The sequence below is a fragment of the Mesoplodon densirostris genome, chromosome 15 (genome assembly GCF_025265405.1).
Source record: "Mesoplodon densirostris isolate mMesDen1 chromosome 15, mMesDen1 primary haplotype, whole genome shotgun sequence".
Taxonomy (NCBI): Eukaryota; Metazoa; Chordata; class Mammalia; order Artiodactyla; family Ziphiidae; genus Mesoplodon; species Mesoplodon densirostris.
The window spans coordinates 44989759-45014483 of record NC_082675.1 but is presented as its reverse complement, the minus strand read 5'-3'; positions in this window follow the sequence as shown (position 1 = coordinate 45014483).

Here is a 24725-nt window from a genome sequence, read left to right as displayed (position 1 = left end):
CACTTTCACCAGTGGACAAATAATCCAGAATGAAAATAAATAAGGAAACACAAGCTTTAAATGACACAGTAAAAAAAAATGGACTTAATTGATATTTATAGGACATTCCATCCAAAAACAACAGAATACACTTTCCTCTCAAGTGCTCATGGAACATTCTCCAGGATAGATCACACCTTGAGACACAAATCAAGCCCTGGTAAATTTAAGAAAATTGAAAGTGTATCAGATATCTTTCCTGATCACAACACTATGAGACTAGATATCAATTACAGAAAAAAAAACTTTAAAAAATACAAACACATGAAGGCTAAACAACACTCTACTAAATAACCAAGAGATCATTGAAGAATACAAAGAGGAAATCAAAAAATACCTAGAAACAAATAACAATGAAAACATGATGATCCCAAACCTATGGGATACAGCAAAAACAGTTCAAAGAGGGATGTTTATAGCAATACAATCCTACCTCAAGAAACAAGAAAAATCTCAAATAAACAATCTAACCTTACACCTAAAGCAATTAGAGAAAAAAGAACAAAGAAAACCCCAAAGTTAGCAGAAGGAAAGAAATCATAAATATGAGATCAGAAATAAATGAAAAAGAAATAAAGGAAAAAATAGCAAAAATCAATAAAACTAAATGCTGGTTCTTTGAGAAGATAAACAAAATTGATAAACCACTAGCCAGACTCATCAAGAAAAAAAGGGAGAAGACTCAGATCAACAGAGCTATAAATGAAAAGGGAGAAGTTACAACTGACACTGCAGAAAGACAAAGAATCATGGTACTACAAGCAACTATATGCCAATAAAATGGACAACCTTGAAGAAATTGACAAATTCTTAGAAAAGCACAACCTGCCAAGACTGAACCATGAAGAAATAAAATATATATAAATAGACCAATCATAAGCACTGAAATTGAAACTGTGATTAAAAATCTTCCAACAAACAGAAGCCCAGGACCAGATGGTTTCACAGGCAAATTCTATCAAGCATTTAGAGAAAAGCTAACAGCTATCTTTCTTAAACTCTTCTGAAACATAGCAGAGGGAGGAACACTCACAAACTCTTTCTATGAGGCCACCATCACCTTGATACCAAAACCAGACAAAGATATCACAAAAAAGAAAACTACAGGCCAATATCACTGATGAACATAGATGCAAAAATCCTCAATGAAATACTAGCAAACAGAATCCAACAGCACATTAAAAGGATCATACACCATGATCAAGTGGGGTTTATCCCAGGAATGCAAGGATTCTTCAATATATGCAAATCAATCATTGTGATACACCATATTAACCATATGATCATCTCAATAGATACAGAAAAAGCTTTCAACAAAATTCAACACCAATTTATGATAAAAACTCTCCAGAAAGTAGGAATATAGAAAACCTACCTCAACATAATAAAGACCATAATTGACAAACCGACAGTCAACGTCGTGCTCAGAATTGAAAAACTGAAATCATTTCCTCTAAGATCAGGAATAAGAAAAGGTTGTCCACTCTCACTACTATTATTCAACATAGTTTTGTAAGTTTTAGCCACAGCAATCACAGAAGAAAAAAGAAATGAAAGGAATCCAAATTGGAAAAGAAGAAGTAAAGCTATCACTGTTTACAGATGACATGACACTTACTATACATGGAGAATGCTAAAGATGCTACGAGAATATTACTAGAGCTAATCAATGAATTTGGTAAAGTAGCAGGATACAAAATTACTGCACAGAAATCTCTGGGGTTCCTATACACTAAAGAAGAAAAATCTGACAGAAATTAAGGAAACACTCCCATTTACTATTGCAACAAAAAGAATAAAATACCTAGGAATAAACCTACCTAAGGAGACAAAAGGCTTGTAGGCAGAAAACTATAAGACGCTGATGAAAGAAATTAAAGATGATACAAACAGATGGAGAGATATACCATGTTCTTGGAATGGAAGAATCAACATTAAAAATAACTATACTACCAAAAGTGATCTACAGATTCAATGCAATCCGTATCAAACTATCAACGGCATTTTTCACAGAACTAGAACAAAAAATTTCACAATTTGTATGGAAACACAAAAGACCCCGAATATCCAAAGGAAACTCAAGAAAGAAAAACAGAGCTGGAGGAATCACGCCCCCCAACTTCAGACTATACTACAAAGCTACAGTAATCAAGAGAGCATGGTACTGACACAAAAACAGAAATATAGATCAGTGGAACAGGATAGAAAGCCCAGAGATAATCCCATGCACATATGGTTACCTTATATTTGATACAGGAGGCAAGAATATACAATGGAGAAAAGACAGCCTCTTCAATAAGTGGTGCTGGGAAAACTGGACAGATACATATAAAAGAATGAAATTAGAACACTCCCTAACATCATACACAAAAATAAACTCAAAATGGATTAAACACCGAAAGGTAAAGCCAGACACTATAAAACTCTTAGAGGAAAACATAGGAAGAACACTCTTTGGCAAAAATCACAGCAAGATCATATTTGACCCACCTCCTAGAGAAATGGAAATAAAAACAAAAATAAACAAATGGGACCTAATGAAACTTAAAAGATTTTGTACAGCAAAGGAAACCATAAACAAGACGAAAAGACAACCCTCAGAATGGGAGAAAATATTTCCAAACGAACCAACTGACAAAGGATTAATCTCCAAATTATACAAGCTGCTCATGCAGCTCAATATCAAGAAAACAAACGACCCAATCCAAAAATGAGCAGAAGACCTAAATACACCTTTCTCCAAAGAAGATATACAGATTGCCAACAAACACATGAAAGGATGCTCAACATCACTAATCATTAAAGAAATGCAAATCAAACTACAGTGCGGTATCACCTCACACCAGTCAGAATGGCCATCGTCAAAATCTACAAACAATAAATGCTGGAGAAGGTGTGGAGAAAAGGGTACCCTCTTGCACTGTTGGTGGGAATGTAAATTGATACAGCCACTACAGAGAACAGTATGGAGGTTCCTTAGAAAACTAAAAATAGAACTACCATATGACCCAGCAATCCCACTACTGGGCATATACCCTGAGAAAACCATAATTCAAAAAGAGTCATGTACCACAATGTTCATTGAAGCACTATTTACAATAGCCAGGATATAGAAGCAACCTAAGTGTCCATTGACAGATGAATGGATACAGAAGATGTGGCACATATATACAATGGAATATTACTCAGCCATAAAAAAGAAACAAAACTGAGTTTTTTGCAGTGAGATGGATGGACCTAGAGTCTGTCATACAGAGTGAAATAAGTCAGAAAGAGAAAAACAAATAGCGTATGCTAACACATATATATGGAATCTAAAAAAAAATGGTTCTGATGAACCTAGGGGCAGGACAGGAATAAATATGCAGACGTAGAGAATGGACTTGAGGACATGGGGATGGGGAAGTGTAAACTGTGATGAAGTGAGAGAGTAGTATTGACATATATACACTACCAAATGTAAAATCGATAGCTAGTGGGAAGAAGCTGCATCACACAGGGATGTCAGCTCAGTGCTTTGTGACCACCCAGAGGGGTGGGGTATGAAGGTTGTGAAGGAGATGCAAGAGGGAGGGGTTATAGGCATATATGTATACATATAGCTGATTCACTTTGTTATACAGCAGAAACTAACACAACATTGTAAAAAAATTATACTCCAATAAAGATGTCAAAAACAACAAAAAAGAAAACTTTGTCCTAAATTGGATCTCAGGATCACACCTAAGTAGTAGGGTGAACTTTACTACTCTTCTTGTGGTAGAAATATTCACCTGAGTTTGTCATATGATTTCCCCTATTGCCAGCACACAAGAGGACAGTATTTCCCAGCCTCTGTTGTAATTAGGCTGCAGATAAATGCCTGAGTTCTGGTCAATGGTAGGGGGGTGATGTCATCTCTTCCCACACTGCTCTTTAAAAGTATCCTATGCAATCCTCCAGCAGGCTTCTCCAGCTACTGCAATCTGGGCAGATGTATGCACATATGGTATAGTTACAAGATGGAGTGATTTCCTTTGTCTTGCCTTGTACTTGGTATGATGGAGAAATAAACTTTTACAGTGTTAAGCCATTGGGATTTTGGTATTTATATTGCAGAATAGCCTAGTTTAATAAGATTAACTGATGGAAAACACCAACACATTTAAGGAGTGCCATCCCTCTTTGGGAGGTGTTGGCTTCCCTGGAGCAGTGATGAGTTTAGCTATGAAGTAGCTGTGACACACAGCCTACAAAATCCAAAGTCATTTCCATGGCCCATATGGGCTTTAATGATCTAATTCTCTAGAGTGGCTCTTAACCTTTCTTTACTGAGATAAGAATCATGGGAGACTTACTTAGCTCAGGTGTTGAGATTCCAGAGAAAATTTTCTTGACCTTCTTTTCTGGATTAGGTGCCCCTGTTATGTATCTCTAGTGCGGATGTGCTTTCGATCATCATAATACTTACTTCATGGTATTATTATTGTGTATTTATTTACTGCCCTCCTCTACCCCGACAAGAGTTCCATGAAGATAATGCGGTTTTATCCCTTTTTGTTTTCCCAATGCCTTGCACAATCCTTGTCATATAGTGTTTGATAAGCCTTTGTGGAAGGAAGAAAAGAAGAAAGAAAATATGCTTAAACAAATTATCCAAACACAAAGGTGATTTTCCAAGCAGACCTTCAGGGAGTGATTCCCTCTACCCAAGTGTATTTTATGAGTCTTTATAATAATAAAGCCCATATCCCCCAATGCAGGAAGAAGAATCTGATGCATTATCTTCCTGTTTCCACCTCTTACATCATTGTCTCAGTATGAGAGTACAAAGGAGTGGGGGGGAATCCACAGACGGCACATAATGCAGCTCACAGGAGACTGCCGACACCCACACATAGGAAAGAGCATGAGTAGAATCACTACACAAAATTATGGTTCCTGCCCACTTCTAAAACAAAGTAGGGAGCACTGACTGTGGGTAGATAAGGAGTAGGTTTTTTAGCATCACTTGGGTTTTGCCCACATTTTTTTTTTTTTTTTTTTTTTTTTTGCGGTATGTGGGCCTCTCACTGTTGTGGCCTCTCCCGTTGCGGAGCACAGGCTCCGGATGCACAGGCCCAGCAGCCATGGCTCACGGGCCCAGCCGCTCCGCGGCATATGGGATCCTCCCAGACCGGGGCACGAACCCGTATCCCCTGCATCGGCAGGCGGACTCTCAACCACTGCGCCACCAGGGAGGCCCTGCCCACATTTTTAAAGGCAGTATCAGTCATGATTGTAGATTGTTCAAAGTCCTAAAATGAAAAGTGTAATGAACACAGGACTTAGAGAAGATCTGGGCTTTGCTGAGAGATTTAGCCTCTCTGGGTCTCAGTTTCTTCACCTACAAAATTAGGATAACTAGATCTCAAAACACCAAAAATACTATATTTTTGTGAAATTTCATTACATTATATTTATTTTGCATATAGGTGATATATAGGTTTATCACAACTAATCTAAAAACCAGCCATGGCTATGTTTGTGACTGTGTTTATAATTTTAGGAGATTACATGTGTTTTTGTAACTAGTCAAAGTATCATTTTTCCTTTTCTAAGCAGTTATTTGTCCTATGGTTTTGAAAGGTGAAATAGTTTTGAAAATCATATATTCAGTTAACTTGATTAACTACCAAGAGTTCAAAATTGTGTCTGCAGAACATCTAAGATCATAGTCAATTTGCTTTTCAATTGATTATTTAAGATCCCTGTATTTACCTGTGAAAAGAATATATCAAGTCAGAAATTCAAGGATTAGGGTTAATGCCTTGAAACTATGCAAGTGAGCACACCCACCACCACAGATACACACAAGGTTTAGACAGCTGACCACTATGGAAAGGAAATTATTATTCAGAGAGAGAGAATAATGATAGTACTGGAGAAAGATGACCTAAAGATTAAAAAAGGAAACTTGAAAGAAGGTAGAATATGGAACAATTTAGGATATAGCTCAAAATAGAGGTAAAATATCTCTGATTTCTAGAGAGATAGCCCAGTGTGTATATTTCCAGGGTGAGCGGGGTTGGAAAGAGAACAGGGAGTGGAGAGGCTAATGATTCAGAAAAGAAGCACCCGAACAATATTCTAGGTTTAAGGGACGTGAAATGAAAACTAACAATCCAACATGAACACAAAATTAGAAATTGAGATTAAAGCTTTAACAATAAAAAACTGTAAAAACGGGAAATATAAAGGGAGAATGAGCAGTGGCGATTGTGGTTATTTCAAAGGATGTGGAAGGAAATAGCCAGATGTTTGGTCTCACTGTTGATGCATAGCATTGCTCAGACAGCACTGGGTAGTAAGAGATTGTGGGCCGGCCAGAAACCAAAATGCCTGATTGACCCTCAAAACTGTGACAGATTCTGCTCCCAGACAGTCTAAGATTAAATCCTTTGATGCAAAATATTGCTGGTCTGTTTCTCTCCTTGTGTAGGCTATAAGTGTGAGTGTTCTTGGTGTGGTATGCTAGAGTTTCTGTTATTTCACTGCAATTGTTAATTGTTCCCTGGAGCCTTGTGTCGGAATTTTACTGATTTCCAACAAAGGTTTATATTAAATCCTTCAGTTAAGAATGCTGTAAGGGTGATTTATACTACCATCTGTCTGTGCCCTCCATGTGACAGAGTAATTTCACTTACATAATAGGGCTAATATCTCTTTCCTGATATGGCATTTCCTGCAGCTCTCTGTCACAAAGTTCTAATTTAATGCTAAAAAGGAAAATCCATATTTCCTTTTTCTCTAGGTAACTACTGGTAGGTTTCTTTCTCCTCTCTATAGATGCTTAACAGGCAGCAGAAGACAGATGGAATGTTTTTCCCTGATTTAAATTGCCATCCTGAAAACTAGTCCCATTTTCAGGTGCTTCCTTTCTTCACATGTATGTCTAATTTACTCATTCATTCCTCTATCCTTTCCATGTATATTACGTCAGTCTCCACACTCCCAGACGAGGACTTAGGCACCGAGAGCTGGTGGCCAGGTCCTCTTAGAGCTGATATTCTAGGACAAACACTGGACAGTTAAACAAATAAATAAACAGTATGATGTCAGTTAGTGACGTGTGCTAGGAAGGAAGGATCTGGAGGAAGGGTAATATGGGAGTGAGAAGAATTGGCTGCATTTGATGGAAAACTCAATGAAACCTCTCTGAGGAGGTGATTTTGAGCTGAAACCTGAAGGATAGAGAGTCAGCCAGAAGCATAGATGGGGTGAAAGCCTTGTAGGTAATTCTGGCTCTCTCAACATACTGACTAAAATCTTCTTTAAGAAAACAAATTTCTGTCTTTTTTTTTTCCTAGACAATTGAACACAAGTAGATATAGATTAAATATATATTTAGATGAGTCAAAATATAGAATTGCTTTTAGGTCTGTTGTAATCCTCACTCTGGTAAAATAAAGTTTTGTTGTTATTTTTTAATTCCTGTAAATAAAATGGTTTTATTTTAATTTATTTTATTATGTGGTATATCTTGAGAAAAATGAGATATGTACTGATGATTTAAAAAGCATTGAGGGGCTTCCCTGGTGGCGCTGTGGTTGAGAGTCCACCTGCTGATGCAGGGGACACGCGTTCGTGCCACGGTCCAGGAAGATCCCACATGCTGCAGAGCGGCTGGGCCCGTGAGCCATGGCCGCTGAGCCTGCGCATCCGGACACTGTGCTCCGCAATGGGAGAGGCCACAACAGTGAGAGGCCCGTGTACCACAAAAAAAAAAAAAAAAAGCATTGAGAATTGTTGTCCTACTGAATCAGGACCTTGTCATTTCATTGGTCGACTTTGCAAGCTCCCTTAGCAGGCGGTATATGGGGTCATAGAGGAGGGCCCAAGTTTTACTAGCAGTCCATGGAAACATAATCTTAATTCAGAATGTTCATAGAAGATGTACATAACTGACAATGTGAAGGGTGCTGTATTGCTTCATAGCAACAAATGCACCACAGATTGTTCTTAAGCAGATCAACATGATCTTTAATAATATGTCTGGGTAACAAAGAAATCAACTTATTCTCTGAAAAGCAATCATGGAATTCGTAGGATAATGCAAGGTATTCTGGCTTCTGTAGAAAATGTGGCATGAAAACATCCACTCACAATTTTCATCTATGGACGAATGCAAATGGTCCACTCACAGCCAAGCTTATTTCTTTCATTCTTAAAGATGCTCTACCAACTGCGTTTCTTATTCTAGTGTCTTCTGTTTACTGTTTACTATCTACCATCTATGCAGCCACCAGCTGATGGCAATGCCTATCATTTCTGCTTTAGATGACTTCGGTGGTATCCTAAGTGGTATTTTGGTTTGGTTTCATTTTGGTAGCTCCAGATACAGAGGGAGTTAAGAGTGGAAATCCCTTTGGAATGGTGGGGCTTGGCAAATGTATTGAGGCTTCATTTGTGGAAGAAGTGAAGTGTAACAAGCACCAAGTTTACTTGGTTCTCTGGTTTGCTTGGGGTAAAAGCAAGTGATTACTGTTGGAGAAGGGTTGTACTTAGCAAGCACTGCTTCATCTTCTCCTTTTCCTGATCCCTCTTCCCTAACAAAACCAGGTTATTTTTCTGTTTGATTTTTTTTTCAGGTTATTTTTCTGAAACACAAATTGGATCTCAGTACTCACTGTATAAAACAGCTGATAACTTTTTTTCCCTTTGTTTCCTGGAGAATGGTATCCAACCTCCTTAAATGGAGGAAAAGCTGCCTCTAGCTCACCTTCCAGCTTTTCTGTCCACCAGTCCCTCCCTGCTGTCCAGCCTCTGCATCCTAGATGCTCCAGCTGCACTAAATCTCCCACAATTCCCAAATATTTCATGTTTTCTCTTATGTCTTTTTATCTCTGCATGGTCCGCTTTTCACCGGAGTACTTTACAGTCCTCAAACCTTGCCAGCTACTACTTTTCTTTCATTATTCTTTTCATGGTTGCTTCCTTTGCGAAGCCCCAACTAACTTTCACAGGGAGAGGTAATCACTCCCGAACATGTATTCCTACAGCACTAGTCTATACCTTTTAATAACACTTCTCATAGTGTTGTGGTTACTTATATCTTTTTCTTGCCCTTTTGTCTCTAAACTCTTCAATAAGATGTGTCTTAACTATTTTTTTTATTTCTTCCAACTCATAAATCTTTGTACTGTTTGTGGAATAAAATAAATAGTAAATTAAAATAGAAATCATAATCATATAGAAATATTTTAAAAGTTTAAATATATCAATTAATTGACATGTTTTAAATTGTACTAATCTTTGGAAAGAGGTATATAACATTAAATGGATATTTCTCACATAGTAGACAATAAAGAGGCCAAGTTTAGCAGGGCTACCTATGCAAGGACCCTCTCACAGATGCAGGCTGACCTCCTAAGTAGGTGGCTTGCCATTCTAGCAGATGGACTCCCACAGTGGCAGCAAGAGAACATGTGTTTATCAATCATTTTTTGTAATCTCTATTCATTTGCAAACTCTTTGCATGCTCTGTTCATTTTAAACTTTGGTGTCTGGGGTTAAGTTGTTAATTCTGGAAGTGTGATATAACAGCAATAAGTGTAGCTTTGAGAAGAACTTTGGAGATGTTATAAAATAAATTTTGGAGTCTATTAACATGTGTACTTGGGAACAAAATGAGTTACAAAAGGATGTAGTTTATACTCTGTGAATTACGTGCTCATGCATGTATCTTATATATTATCTAATATTACAGCAATGTTTGTTGCCTTCTCGCCTTTCATCTAACCAATGTGCAGATTTCAACTTACTAAATGAGGCAAAATGACATAATAGAGTAACTATGAAGCCAGGATTCTGAAAATTTGAATCATGACCATGTTTCTGACTGTAAGGAAATAATTTAACTTCTTTGTTTTATCATTTGTATGATAAAGGATTGTAATTAATAAATCCTAAAAACTGTTTCCTACTCAAAAGAGAATTAAAGGTATAGTCTGTAAAAAAAAGTGTGTGTGTGTGTGTGTGTGTGTGTGTGTGTGTACATTTCATACATCCAGGTGTGATGTATATTACTTCTTTTTACCTTAATCACTGCTTCCTGACTTAACATTTTATCATCACTAAATTCTGGGTTCCCTGAGGCAGCATTATCTTACACAACTAATTTTGTATAGTTACTCCTTCATCCAACTCCAGACAATAGTGTAAAAGCTTTAAAAATAAAAAATAAATGAAATACAGGGTGTGCCTTTGTAAAAATTAAAAAATGATGTGTTTCATAAACAGCAGAACCAGTAAAGTCATCAACATTTGTTTCTATGACATGTATTCAAGCCACTCCATTTCTTTTCTTTTTTTTAAATTTTATTGGAGTATACCTGATTTACAATGTTGTGTTAGTTTCAGGTGTACAGCAAAGTGATTCAGTTATACATATACATATTTTCATTCATTTTTAGATTCTTTTCTCATATAGGTTATCACAGAATATTGAGTAGAGTTCCTTGTGCTATACGGTAGGTCCTTGTTGGTTATCTATCTTATATATAGTAGTGTGTGTGTGTTCATGAACGTGAGGGGAGGGATAAATCAGAAGCTCCATTTCTGAACCCTTCCATTCTCTGCCTTCACTTTTTTTCCTTCCTGTTCTACTTTGTCTTCACCTATTCCGCTTGATAATCTCTTGGTTCTTGGTTTCACATTATCACAGATATGCTTCTACTCCATTACCTTAGAAAACTTATTTAATTTCAAAATTAAGCCCTTCATGCAGACTGATTCTTTTGGCTCATCTCAGAGACCTGCCCTCAGTATGTCTCTGTTTGAATTTCATTGCTGACTGAATGAACTCAGATTATTAAAAAATCTAATAAGCAGTCACCCAGTTTGGTTATCAAATGAAGCAACACAGTCACCATTCTATTTCATGATGATTTCCATAAATGTTCATTGTGTGAATAAATACTTTCAGAGGAAGCAATCGAATGGATCTCTGAATAACCAAATATCTAGTAGATCTAAATGCTCATTTCTAGCTATTAAGAATTCTAGAAATAATCAGAGGGACAGAAAAATGCACCTACTTTAATCTTCTAAAATATTTCAAAGTAATTATCATATACAATAACAAACTGCCAAAGTACACATAATATATCTTAAGAAATAAAATTCTGCATACTGTAAAAACTCCTTGTGTGAGGGGCTTCCCTGGTGGCGCAGTGGTTGGAAGTCTGCCTGCCGATGCAGGGGACATGGGTTCGGGCCCCGGTCCAGGAGGATCCCACGTGCCGCGGAGCGGCTGGGCCTGTGAGCCATGGCTGCTGAGCCTGCGCGTCCGGAGCCTGTGCTCCACAGCAGTGAGAGGCCCGCGTACCGCAAAAAAACCCAAAAAACCCCAAAAAACTCCTTGTGTGTCCCACAATTGCACACACTTTCCCTCCCAGCAAGAGATATGGTCCAATGAACATCATCACACAGCCAAAAACAACAATGAAAACACACAAAGCAACCAAATACCATAAGCTAGAAACAACAGAATAAGACCTAAGGTTTCAGATATTAGAATGAGCAGAAAAAATATATAATAATACATGTATTATGTTAAAAAAGAGAGGAACTAAAAAGTATATGAGGGATTATAAAAATGACCAAATAGATCTGAATAAAACCAAAGATAATGTTTTCATTGGAGAAAAATATAATAACAAAATTAAAAATTCAACAAAGGATTAAAAAGCAAACAAGACAGAGATGGCAAAATCAGTCTACAGGAAGAATGACCTAAGGAAGTAGACAAAATGCAGCACAAAGATACAAAGAGGTGGAAAAAAATAAAAGAGGCTAAATGAATGGAAGATGGATTGAGAAGGTTTGGCTTCTGTTTAAAATAGTAGATAGAGACAAGAGATATAATGAGAATGGTCAGGCCTGGTCCAAGAAGCCTTCTTTTTACAATATCTAAAATCATACACATGATTTCCTTAGGCAAGCAGCTACAAAACTTAGACATCTTTTAAGCTTTGGTATACTTTCTATTAAAAAAAAAAAGCAGCACATCTGTAGTTATGTTGATGTTCCTCTAAAACCTAAAATAGCTGTAGACCTTAGAAAAACATGAAATCTTTCTCCATTATATTCAGCAGGGAGGCACTGCATTTTATACTAAATAACTCCTATCTGCTAAAATTATTAGTGAAGTAAGACTGTGGCTTTGCCATTATGAGGTCTCACCTCTAAGCCATTTTGGTCTAGCCTTCACCCCAAAACATAAGGGAATAACAATATTTAGTGTGATGTCATTGGATTCATTCTAGTGTGTCACAAAGCACCCTCATAAAAATGCATTCTATTATGCTAGGTATCAGCATCAAACCATTAACCACAGTTAACAGAAAGGACAGCTGTTACCACTGCTGGCCACTAATTCTATCACCAAACTCTATTTTTTCTTTCCTGAGATTCTTAGCTCTAGAAGATTCCAGAGAAGTGTACACTGTCCTATAGTGAAGAATACCCAGAGGACACATAAGGAACCATTAAGCATAACCCCCAAAGGCAAACATATCCACACTGTTTACTATGCAATTGCAGAGTATTGTAACACCCTCAAATATGGATAGGCACTGCTCACCAAATCTTTTAGACACTCCTTAAAGTTGAAAGATTGTTCTCAACTTCTCTACTGGAGTCTCCCGGAATTTTATCACTCACAACTCTGGTGTCCAGCACAGAACCTGACCCAGTGTAGGTAATATCATATCTGTTAAACCTGGGGCTCTGGAGGAAGATAGCTGGGATGGAGCCCAACACTGCAGCCCATAGCCACGGGACTCTGAGTAGTTAATACACATATCCAGGGTTCAATGTCTAGAGTCCATAAAATTGTAATCTGTTAGTTCCTACCACATAGAGTTGTTGTGTGGATTAAATAAGATGATGAATATAAAGGATTTACCACAGAAGCTGCCATTAGCATATCTAATTATCATTTCAATAATGATCACCCCATCACAACTGAATACTTACTGAATAACTGTATTAACTCCAGAGTGTCTACTTTCCTTTTGCAGTTGAGGTAAAAAAGCACATTTATTTAAACTTATATTGAGAATCAGTCATCCTTAGAAACACAAAAGACAATCTCAGAAATATCTTTTGTTTTCTTTTTACACATATAAGACAAGATGAATTTCATATTCCCTTCCACATTGGTTGGTTGGCTTCAAGGTCCTTTATCTATGAGCCTATAATAGGGAAGAGCAAATCTGACTCCATATTATATCTGTTCCTTATACATTAACCTTTGTATTCTATTGCTTTTGCTCTAAAATAAGAATGTTGCCTATAGCTTAAAATATACAGGGTAGTCCATTCTCAACATTCTGACCTTTAAAGTATAACACTTTTTTATTCATACAGAGATAAAAAGTTGCAGAACAGAGAATAATATTTGTCTTGTTGGAGGTTTTACAGGAACATCTTGACTTGACCTAGGTGAACATCTGCAAGAACAAAGGATTCTGACACCAAGAAGTCTGCAAGAACCAACCACATCCCCTCCCCTTTTAGTATAAAAGAAGTCTGAATCCTAATTCAGAGAAAATGGTTCTTTGGGACACTAGTCCACCATCTTCTCGGTCTGCTGGCTTTCTGGATAAAGTCTCTATTCCTTGCCCCAACAGCTCATCTCTTGATTTATTGGTCTGCCGTGCAGTGTGCAGTTCATAACAAGCCTTATGGCCTCATTTCCCTACCACTGTCAAATCACTTACCATGTTGTCTTGTAGTGGTCTGTTAGCAGGTGGTTCAGCCACTACTTTCACAAAGGTTTCACTCATCCTTGTATTCCCAGCACTAAGCATACTGCCTGTCACATAATGACTATTAAATATTGCACAGACAGGTAAATGATGTCTAGTAGACATTCAATTGACATTGGTTAGTTAGATAAATGGAGGTATGAATAGATGGACAGAAGAATGGATGGTTGGAGGGTTGGATGGATGGAGAGAAGAAAAAATACATTCTTGTGTTTATTCTAATAAAAAAAATTTAAAGAACAAACATGCTACCATTAGGATAGAGTCTGATATAAAGGTCACTTGGAAAATGATTTAAGAGAAGTTTTACTAATTTTCTTAGAGTAATAAATATAGCAGTTGCTTCTGTTGAAGTTGAAATGATTAATGAAATTGTGGATTGAATTCTTCCCCTCCCTTTGCCAAAAGTACTCCCTGGTAGTATGTTAAAGCATTTAGGGACATGCACCAGCTTTTTCAAATCCTCATTTAGTTCTGCAGCTGGCTCAAGCCAGGTTCTGGCACAATCACTTTCATCTGAGAAGTAATGCCATCTTTTAAATTAGAGGGTGCAGTGAACTGAGCACCATACCCAGAGGACACAAATAGAAATCATTTAGAGTTGCCTGATCTTTCCTTTAGCTCAAAACCAACACAAAACAAGCTAGTTCAGCAAATTGAGGCTATAAATAATATACAACACTTCATCATTTCAGTTACCTCTTTGTACAGCATCCAAGATGCCTACAGGCCTGGACAGAGCAGCCTTATTAGAACACAAAGGGGACGGGGTAGCCACTAGCTGGCTAAACACAATACTGTCAAATTGTTACATCAAACGACTATAATTCACTGAATAGGACAGTTATTAAAATTCCAAGCTCTCTCTATGATGTGACCAGAATGATAATGGCAATACAGTCAGCCTTCCTTGCAAACAATGAGACACATTAGGAAAGGCATAGGTCCTCCCATCTCCAATATCTGTTCCGTGAAAGCTACCCTCCAATAAATAAATAGCATGATGAGTTTCGCACCTTCCCTGATATGAAAGCGTTTGTGCAGAAGAAAATGTCCCAATTCCACCGAAAGCACTGATATACGTTAAGGTCTTAACGTTTTATAAATCACAGCACAGAACTCTGTACTAAAACCACCTTTCACAATTAAGAAAAGCAACAGCAAATTGGCTAATTAGCATAAGAATCAACAAACACTGTTGTGTCTCTTAAGTGCCTTTATTAAGCATTCTAAATATAGTCACTTCTATTGTAAAATTTACAAATTATTTTCTTTTTTCTTATAATAAATCTTGGCACCCTTGTGATAAATGCTATAATCCTCACTAGGCAGAAAAGCCCTAAGCTAATATAAAATGAACTTTTTATGAAACCTATGAATATAGAAAAGAAGCAATTGAATTAGTCCTGGCACCATCCTAAAACAAACTTAGATTGGAAAATTACCAAATTTAAGCCAGTGAAACTCAGTTATGGTTTAATGAAAAGCAGTTAAAATAAATTTTGAATTAATCATTCTTCCTGATCATGGAAAAAATACACTTATGAAAAACATAAAACTTCATAACAATGATTAGAGAATTATTGTGTTCTGAAAACAAATTAGTTAGAACATTACTACCTGGAAGCATAATTTGAAATCACTTACTAATATAAGCTTCCATTCTCTATGAGGAGGCAGGTTGTAAAGAAATATCAGAGCACTGTGTTTATTCTGCAGTTTCAGCTATGGAAAATGGTACTAGTAAGAATTCTTGTTTACTGAAAAAGTATTTAAACTAATAAAATTGAATGTCATTATAAAAGTGGTAGTTGAATTTTCTTTTTTCTAAATTCTCCATTATGATAGATAGATGATAGAAGATAAATAGATGATAGATGATAGGTAGGTACATAGATAGATAGATGATAGATAGATAGATAGATAAATAATAGCTAGATAGATGAAATATAAACATAAAATCATTAACTTCTAGATTTGGAAAGGCATCTTTTAATCTCTGTTGTATCAAAATTCAAACCTGACATGAGCTGGATTAAACCATCTCTTCAAGGAGGGAAATCCCTCAAGGCCAGGCATTTAAACAAAGGCTCAGGGGCACACTGGATCTCATCTCTCTCCCATCCCCATATAAAGTACAACCCGCCAAACAAAAAACAGATTCTTCTCCGGTGCAATTGTTCCCAACCTGTGGGATATGGACCACTAAGGGTATTCTGGTTATTGCAAAGGGCCTGAAAGCTTATTTGAGTTTCACCTAAATAAACTGTATTTTATTTGATTAAACAGCGGTTATATATTTGCATATTAATGTTCTCTAAGGGTTATTAATAAAGCATATCCATTTGCAAAAGCAAAGACAATTTACAGGCTGGAAATTTTAATTTTGCAAAGGTGACCATTCTACTCCAATTAAGCCATAGTCATGATGCATTGCCAACTCAGACCTCAATAGACTTCTTTCAGGGGTAGCGAGGATCAGAGATTATCCAAATAATTCTAAAGTCTATGTAGAACAGTAAATGTCTGAGAAGAGCAAAGAAGGTTTGTGAAAATGAAGACTAATGTGGAAGAATTCGTCCTGAGTGAATTAAAATATATTAATAAAGATGTGGTGACTTAAAAGATATTATGGGAGTTTAAAGCTCACATAGCCAAGGCATTTCCTTCCTAGGTTTTGTACTTTGAGCCCTGCTCGAGAGGGATCTCCCAAGTCAAGATTTAAAAAAAAAAAGAGATTCCATTTATTATTCTATTCTATAGTTACTTAATTTTTAATATTTGGTTATTTGGTCCATGCACAACTTATCATTGTGCAAAATATGATAAGAATATCACTATTTTTAAAGTACATATCCAGTAACCCCACTAATGGATGCTATACAATATTTGTTTCCCCATTGATGTAAAGCATCATCCTTATCATATATAAATCCTCATAAGTGTGTAATAATCAATGAAATTAAAGTTTTCTTACTAGAAAACTGATTAGATATAAGAACAAAATAAAAAAATAAATGTACAGTCTTATTACAGAATTTTTTGCTGCCACTAAACTGATTATTTAGATAAATATTTATTAATATTCAATATCCCCTGTGTTAGTTAAAAATGCAAGTTTCAGAACAAAATGTATAATTCAAGTTTTATCAGATATTTTGGTGTGTGTCTGCATATATGTATTATTTAGAGAAGAATAGATGTCAAAATGGATTTGTACTTGAGCTTTATTTCTCTCTTTATTCTTTTCTGCATTTGTTCATTTTGATTTTTACTTTTTGTCAATAAATACTTCCCTTTGCTCAATCTCCACATGGTTTATCCCTGTGGATACATCTCCTTAAAACCTATTTTAGGCTAACCCCCTCAAATAAAGTGGGTCCCTGGACACTTAGCCATGTGGTGATGGGGGAAACCACACACATCTGCACATCTGTATTGTGCAGCTGAACTGAGTCAACCTGAGCTCTCCTACCTATCGATTAATCTATCTATCCTAAAAGAAATGCTTAGCAATCCCTTGAAGAAGACAGCTGGAACTTGACATTTTCACTTTTGCATTTGGCAAAATACTATGAAATGTAAAAATGTAAATGGCATTAGAATTGGAAAACGAGATTGCTAGAAGAATTGGCTTGGCCTCACCAGGTTTCTCATCTTTCAACATCATAGAAGTATTGATCTCTTGCTTAATTTTTAGATGGTGTTTGTTTTATTAGATTATATCAGTACATTGTTAAAAACATTGCCAGTATGAGATTTTATTTTGCATTTTACAATAACCATTTGTATATATGGCAGCATTCAATCACCAAACTCTATTTTAAATAAAATGTTCAGGATTCATTAACTCAAAAATCCCAAACTCAAATATTCTTCAGCCTTCTTTCTTTTAATTTCTATAACATGATTTTCCCCAAATACAGCTGTTTATTAAAAGGGTCTCTAAATCTCCACTATTTACTTTTCCTTGCCTTAGAAGCCTAGATTTTACTGTCCACCACTTTAGTCACTCCCTTGACAGTGTCCTTTGTTGAATCTTCATCCTTCCACCGTACTCAGTTGGCAAAAATCACAATTCTGGAAAATTCAAATAGTCTGATTTCTCAACTGTTGTACAAGGGATGCTGAATAAGCCTAGAGAAAAAAAAAATTGCACAACCTTGAGAATTGGAAGTGTTACAAATTCATGGTTTCCAGTTCGAAATGGGCCTTCAGTTCTAATCTTAGTGTCAGGCTGGGATCCAAGCATCCTGCCATGTCTTTTCAATCACTGGCTTTCTTTTGTTCTATTTCATGCTTCCACAGTGGCTATTCCAAATTATCTCCACTTCGTTAAATATCCTACTCTACCACCTCCTTCCTCACAGCCAATATCATAGTCTCTTAACCGACAAAGAAGATAGGACCATAAAAAAAGGACTTTACTTACTTCTTACCTCACTTACCAATTTTCATGCATGCATATTCATCATGTCACCATTTCTTCTGTCAAAATTTTCTTTCCTTTGTAAGCAACATGCTGCAATTAATATTCCTTCTTTCTCCTGTATTAGAAACATCTTAATCTCTAGTTCCTTCCATTCAGCATTTCAACATGCTTGTCTCTTTATCTTAATTTTTCAGTCCCTCCTTTAACCCAGTGTGTGCTGGCTCTTTCTCCTCTTCTTCCTCACAAACCTGTCTTGTCTCCTAAGCCAGTAATGACCCCAACTTCCATTCAGTTGTTCAAGCAAGAGATCTGGGTGACCCATTTGATTTCTGTCTTCCTTATGTCTCGTCAACCCTACTCTCATACTATTTCTGTTTCATTCAATTCATTCATCTCTATTAGCACAACGACACCTTCAGATTCAGCCACCAATTTCTGTTTTCTACCAATGAATGAAATACTTTTCTAACAAACGTCACAGTCTAGTGTCTTGTCCTTCAACCTTTCCATGGCAGCCAGAATTATACTTCTAAAATGCAAATCTTCCCAGACAAGGGTACAAACCCGCGTCCCTGCATCGGCAGGCGGACTCTCAACCACTGCGCCACCAGGGAAGCCCTCCCCTACCCTATCTTTTAATTCCAGGTTAAATATCAAAACCTCAATAAGGTATTTCTGATTCAGAAATAGCAACACAGCACTTATTATAATGTATTTTAATTGACTGTTAACTTGCCCGTAACCCAAGTAAGACTGTTTGTTCTTTAAGGAGACACAATGTATTTTTCTAATTGTGTTTCTAGTGCTCACTGCAGTGCCTGGCTCCACCTGGATGCTCTATCAACACTTGTTGGATGATTGATGTTGGCCAGTTGCCCAGAAACGTGTGAGATAATAGAGAAAAGACTTGTGACAATGGGGTAGAGTATTAGGCAGGTCAAAGCACCTGCAAAATGAAATTAAGTATAAATCAAGATGTGTTGTTGTAATAGATATATTGACCAGGTCTGGTGAGAAGTTATGGGAAGCACCTTGCTGACTGGGGATTTTTAACAGCCCCATATCTCATCATCATGTCCATTCTAAAGACACTGGTCCCTTGTCAAGTGGCTCCTTCTCTACCTACTCCAAACAGTATTGAGAGGGGGAAAGACATATCATATTTACTTATTGAATTTTTGTTTTTTATTAAACTAGCTAACTGAGGACATAGTTCGGACATACTCTGCTTGCATTTGGTTTTGCCAATAGCTCTAAAGCAGTGATTCTCAAGTATAGTTAGTATCATACTCACTACTTTGGTAGAGAGGTATATCAGAATCATCTCCAAATTGTATCAAATTCCACCTTCCTGAGGATACTCAAATCCCATCCATCATCAGTGAGTGTCTCTGCCTTAGAAATCCAATGGTAGGATGGGCAGAGTGTCAGATATCTATCTGTTCTGGGTGGTTGGTCATTACTGATTTAAAGTTATATAGATTTATGGTCAAGTAGAATATAATGAATTCTTGTTATAGAAACCATGAATAAATTAGCTGTTCTGCTTCTAAAAAGTACAAATAATAGCCTCTAGTTACTATAAAATTCAGATTTTTCAAGAAAAATCACCATAAAGGATATATGTATAGAATTTCCAAATTATAGATCTAGAATATATATTAGAGTTAATTACAACAAATAAAACACTTACTAGGGCTTCCCGGTGGCGCAGTGGTTGAGAGTCCGCCTGCCGATGCAGGGGACACGGGTTCGTGCCCTGGTCCGGGAAGATCCCACATGCCGCGGAGCAGCTGGGCCCGTGAGCCATGGCCGCTGAGCCTGCGCGTCCAGAGCCTGTGCTCCGCAATGGAAGAGGCCACAACAGTGAGAGGCCCATGTACCGCAAAAAAAAAAAAAAAAAAAAACACAGTTACTATAAGCCAATCACTGTTCTAAGTGGTTTTCATATACTAACTCATTTTATTTTCAGAACAACTCTGAGCTAGAGTCTATAATTAGCTCTATTTTACATTCAGAAAGATAAATGCACAGAAAATGTACTCAAGGACACATATCTAATAAGTGGCAGAACCAGGGTTTGAACCAGGAAATCTGGAACTAGCATCTCTGTCTTAACTAGTACTCAGTTCTCATCCAATTCTCCCATTCTTTATATAATAAGAAACAGAGCTCTAAAAAAGTTTAGACAAATTGTCTAAGAACTTTAATATCTCTGTGTTATTAATTTTATATATGTATATCATTGTGCCTATTTTATTGGTAAACATTACTAATTCTATAAAGTGCTGCCAGTTTCTTTAGAAGCTCTTTAAAGGAGAATGAAAATTATATGCATCTTAATAGATATAAAAAGCTCATTCAGCCCTAAATGTAACGTGGAACATAGCAATATGGTCTGACATTTTGAACTCTTGACAATTATGTGGATAGAAATAGGAGGACTTTGTGATAATTCAATTTCTTTATTCAGCTAACCAAGCTTGATAGCCTTCCATTTCCATTATAAAGGGTAAGATAACTATTTCACAAGAAATGTTTTCACAGTTGAATTCCATAATACCTTTGTCAAGTGCCTTGTGACTAGCTGGGTCTCTGTTCTGCACTGAGTAAAACAGAGTATATGGAGAGGCCATTTGATAAAGTAGAAAGGTCACGGGCCTAAACATCCAGAGACCAGGCCTCTAGTATCAGCTTACTTATTAATGAGCTCAGACATGGCTTAAGCTTTTTGATTTTCCTGAGTCCTGGTTTTCTTACTGGAGAAATGGGTGAGGAACCTGGAGTTGTATGAAAAGATTTAATAACTTCTGATCCTCCACTGCCATAAGGAGAGGTGAAGAGGAGGATAATCAGCTTGCTTTACCCACATGACACAGATAGGCCAGTGGAATTCCTTATCAGGTCACAAGATACAATTCCAACTTCTGACACAGAAACTAAAAATCTCTGGGGGAAAGAAAGGTAATTTCAAGGCTCCTCAAAGACTTGAACTGACACATAGGAATGTTTCACTAAAAGAGAGGTAGAGAGACAGGGTTTGACCCATTGAATGAGCTGGGAGCTCATTATGTAGTAATTCTCACAATGTCCAGGGAAATGCCTTCTTAAAAATTTTCTATAGAAAGTTGGGCTGCCTCTATCCAAAGCTGTTTCAAGCCTAGTGGCCTGGATCCTGACTCTGTGCTTTACCTCCTGTTGCAATTCAGCCTTATTTGATCCTAGTGGTGATTTCATTGACCCCTGATACCTGCCACTTCTTCCAACCTGCTTTCTACTTCCCTTTAACTATCCCCCAAGCCTAGTCTGATCCATATCTAGCTTTACTTGACTAACTTCCCTCTCATTTCCACTCCTATATTACAACCACTGCAGCCTTTCCCAAAGCATCTGGCCTGTCTGTATTCTACAACCACAAAGCAAAGCATTTACACTCATTTTGTTATTTATATATGTCAGTGAAAAAACTGGCACGGATTAAACATCATGACATTGTTAATATGAGGATATGCTACAATTCATCCCTTCTTTAGGAGCTAAATATGAAATTTAAATATGCATTAGCACATTTGTGTTTTCCTTACTCTTTCTTTTTGCAAGGAATGTGACTTTGTTAGCAATTGTCGTTGTGTGATTGATTGTTGCTTGTCTGTGGCTCTCTGGGAAATCGACCATCTTCGAGTGATAATGTCAGTGGGATAGAATGTGTCAATGAATAATGGTCTCCTGCTGCTGCATAAATGCCAAGGTAAGCCAAAGGTATTTATGGGGAAAAAGTTCATATCAAGCTAAGATTTTTACCTTCAATGCAAAGGAAACCGAATCTGTGGTCAGCTATTGCTAGTATAGCATAAGCTAGATGTAGATTTAATGAATGTATATAATGAATATTCAAGGCAAACTATGGTAATCAAGTGATCAGTTCTTAGGTAAATCCAATATTCTAATCAGTTTTAAAACTTGATTTATTATGCATTTACCCAAACCCTAAATAAGATTAGTTTCTCAGAAATAAAATACTTCCCTAAATATAAATTGTTAGCAATTAGATTCTCTTAGATTGTATTAAGTACTTTTGAAATCTATTTTTTATATACTTAAAATAGTTGGATAAGTAACACAAACATTTTGACACAATTTATTTTTATAATGAAAAGGTATAAGATAATGATATCAATGCTTCCCTGGTGGCTCAGTGGTTGAGAATCTGCCTGCCAATGCAGGGGACACGGGTTAGAGCCCTGGTCTGGGAAGATCCCACATGCCGCGGAATGGCTAGGCCCGTGAGCCACAACTACTGAGCCTGCGCGTCTGGAGCCTGTGCTCCACAACGGGAGAGGCCGCGACCATGAGAGGCCCGTGAACCGCAATGAAGAGTGGCCCCCGCTCGCCACAACTGGAGAAAGCCCTCGCACAGAAATGAAGACCCAACACAGCCAAAAAACTAAATAAATTTATATTAAAAAAATGATAATGATATCAGTGGGACACTGGGACATATCAAACAAAAATTTAATTTATATCATGTATACTGTGTCTTGTGAGAAAACATAAGTATATACTGCAAATATTTAATAGAAACTTTATAATTATGATTCATTAAGAAGACATTCCATATAAAACATCTACTTAGAACGCATATGTGGTATATATAGGATAGTATAGGGGAGTTATACATTTTTCTTTCTCTGAATTTGGTAAAAAAGTCTTACTCTTAGTTTTGTATTATACTACAACCTTTTAAGATTGAATTTTCTCTGTAGGGGAAGCAGTAAAATGAAATATAGATCCATAATATAGAATACATTGGCCAATAAGAAGTGTAAGTTTGGGTAACACTATTTCCTCAGAACACCCTAAGATGAGAAATTGCCCTGAAATATGTCGATACAGTAGCCCACTCTGAGTCTTTTGCTGGTGGCAGTCACTAAAGTAGAAATTGATATAATTTGTAACCAAATATATATAGATATATTTGGATATGTAACCAAATATATATCCATATAAAAAACTATTTTGTGGACTGTTTGAAAGAGGTTAGTGGAAGTTAAAAGTAACATCATCCATATATACACACCCACACCACTGAGATGTCTGATTTTAAAACACCTATATTTCCACCTTAGAAATCCAAGATAGCTCAAACAAGTCCCTTGCCCCTGATGATTTGAAGGCAATTAGAAATGTGATAGAATATGTACATTTTATTTGTTGAGTTTGTGTGTGTGTGTATGAAAGCCTTTCTGTATATAATGTGTAGATACTTGACAAAGCACAAAGTTCCACGAAAACTATTTTGTATATCTACTCCAATGTGTTTAAAGATTTATTTGTCATTTCAGGTAAAGATATTTGAAATTCTCTATTAATTTTATACAAAATTTTTTCAATAAAGCTTCATGCAGCAGTGTCTCAATCTCTATGTCAATGTAAACTCGATAAGCCTTTAAAATGATATAGACTTTCTGTTAGTTGTGCCTTGTGGATTCCTACACTTTAACTACATATTCTAACACTTATGCTAAAGTCAAGCTGTTTCCATCTGTTTAGGCTACACATTGCATCACTTAGTAGTACAAAAAGAGCAGTTTTTCTTCAACTCCTGGGACCAAAATCACACAGAATTCGTAAGAGATCCAACATATAAAAATTCATTTCCTGAGTGGAAGCACTTCCATGCCATGTAGCAAAAACTATTACTTTTTTCATTGCATTTATAATAAAAAGTCAAGCAATTGTACTCTTTAAGGCTGGATACCTCACTTCACTTGAACACAGTCCCAGCGCTCAACCATGACATGTGGAGTTAATTACTCTGGACATTGGAACGCTGTGCACCAAAATGATCTTATTTGTGACTCTGCACTGTGTGCATGATGAAGTGATTCTTCTACTACCTACACACGCAGGGACTCAATGGAGCAATTATTCTGGCATGCTGGAGGACATACAACTTCCATCTCAGAAGGACACTTGTCATCCCAGGTAACCATTTGATGGAGACTGACAAGTCTTCAGTCAGACTGTCATCCTTCCAGTTCAGTTGGTTTCACAATCAGCTGAAAGTTATGGGTTCAGCAAGAATCTCAGCATTGTAGTGGCTCCTTCAACATCCCATGGATCTGTCGCATATGAGACTGGGTCATTCCAGGAGCAATTTCTACTAGAATTGTGCAGCCGTGAAAACATGACACTATGAAGTTCTGTATGCACAGCAATCCTGGTGACTGTTATCTGCTGAATTGCAGGAACTCAGGCTTATTAAAATTCCCAGGAATCACTCACTGGCAAAGGGCTATATTTAACCCTTTCAAAAGTATTTTTGCAAATGCAGTTTGGTGGTTCATGCAGCAACAGAATGCATGTGCTTGGGAAGCCGAGGAAAAATGTAAAGTGGATGAAATGTTTATTTGTTTACTTACCCCCACTTTTCTTACTGCCATCTCATCCCCATTATAGAA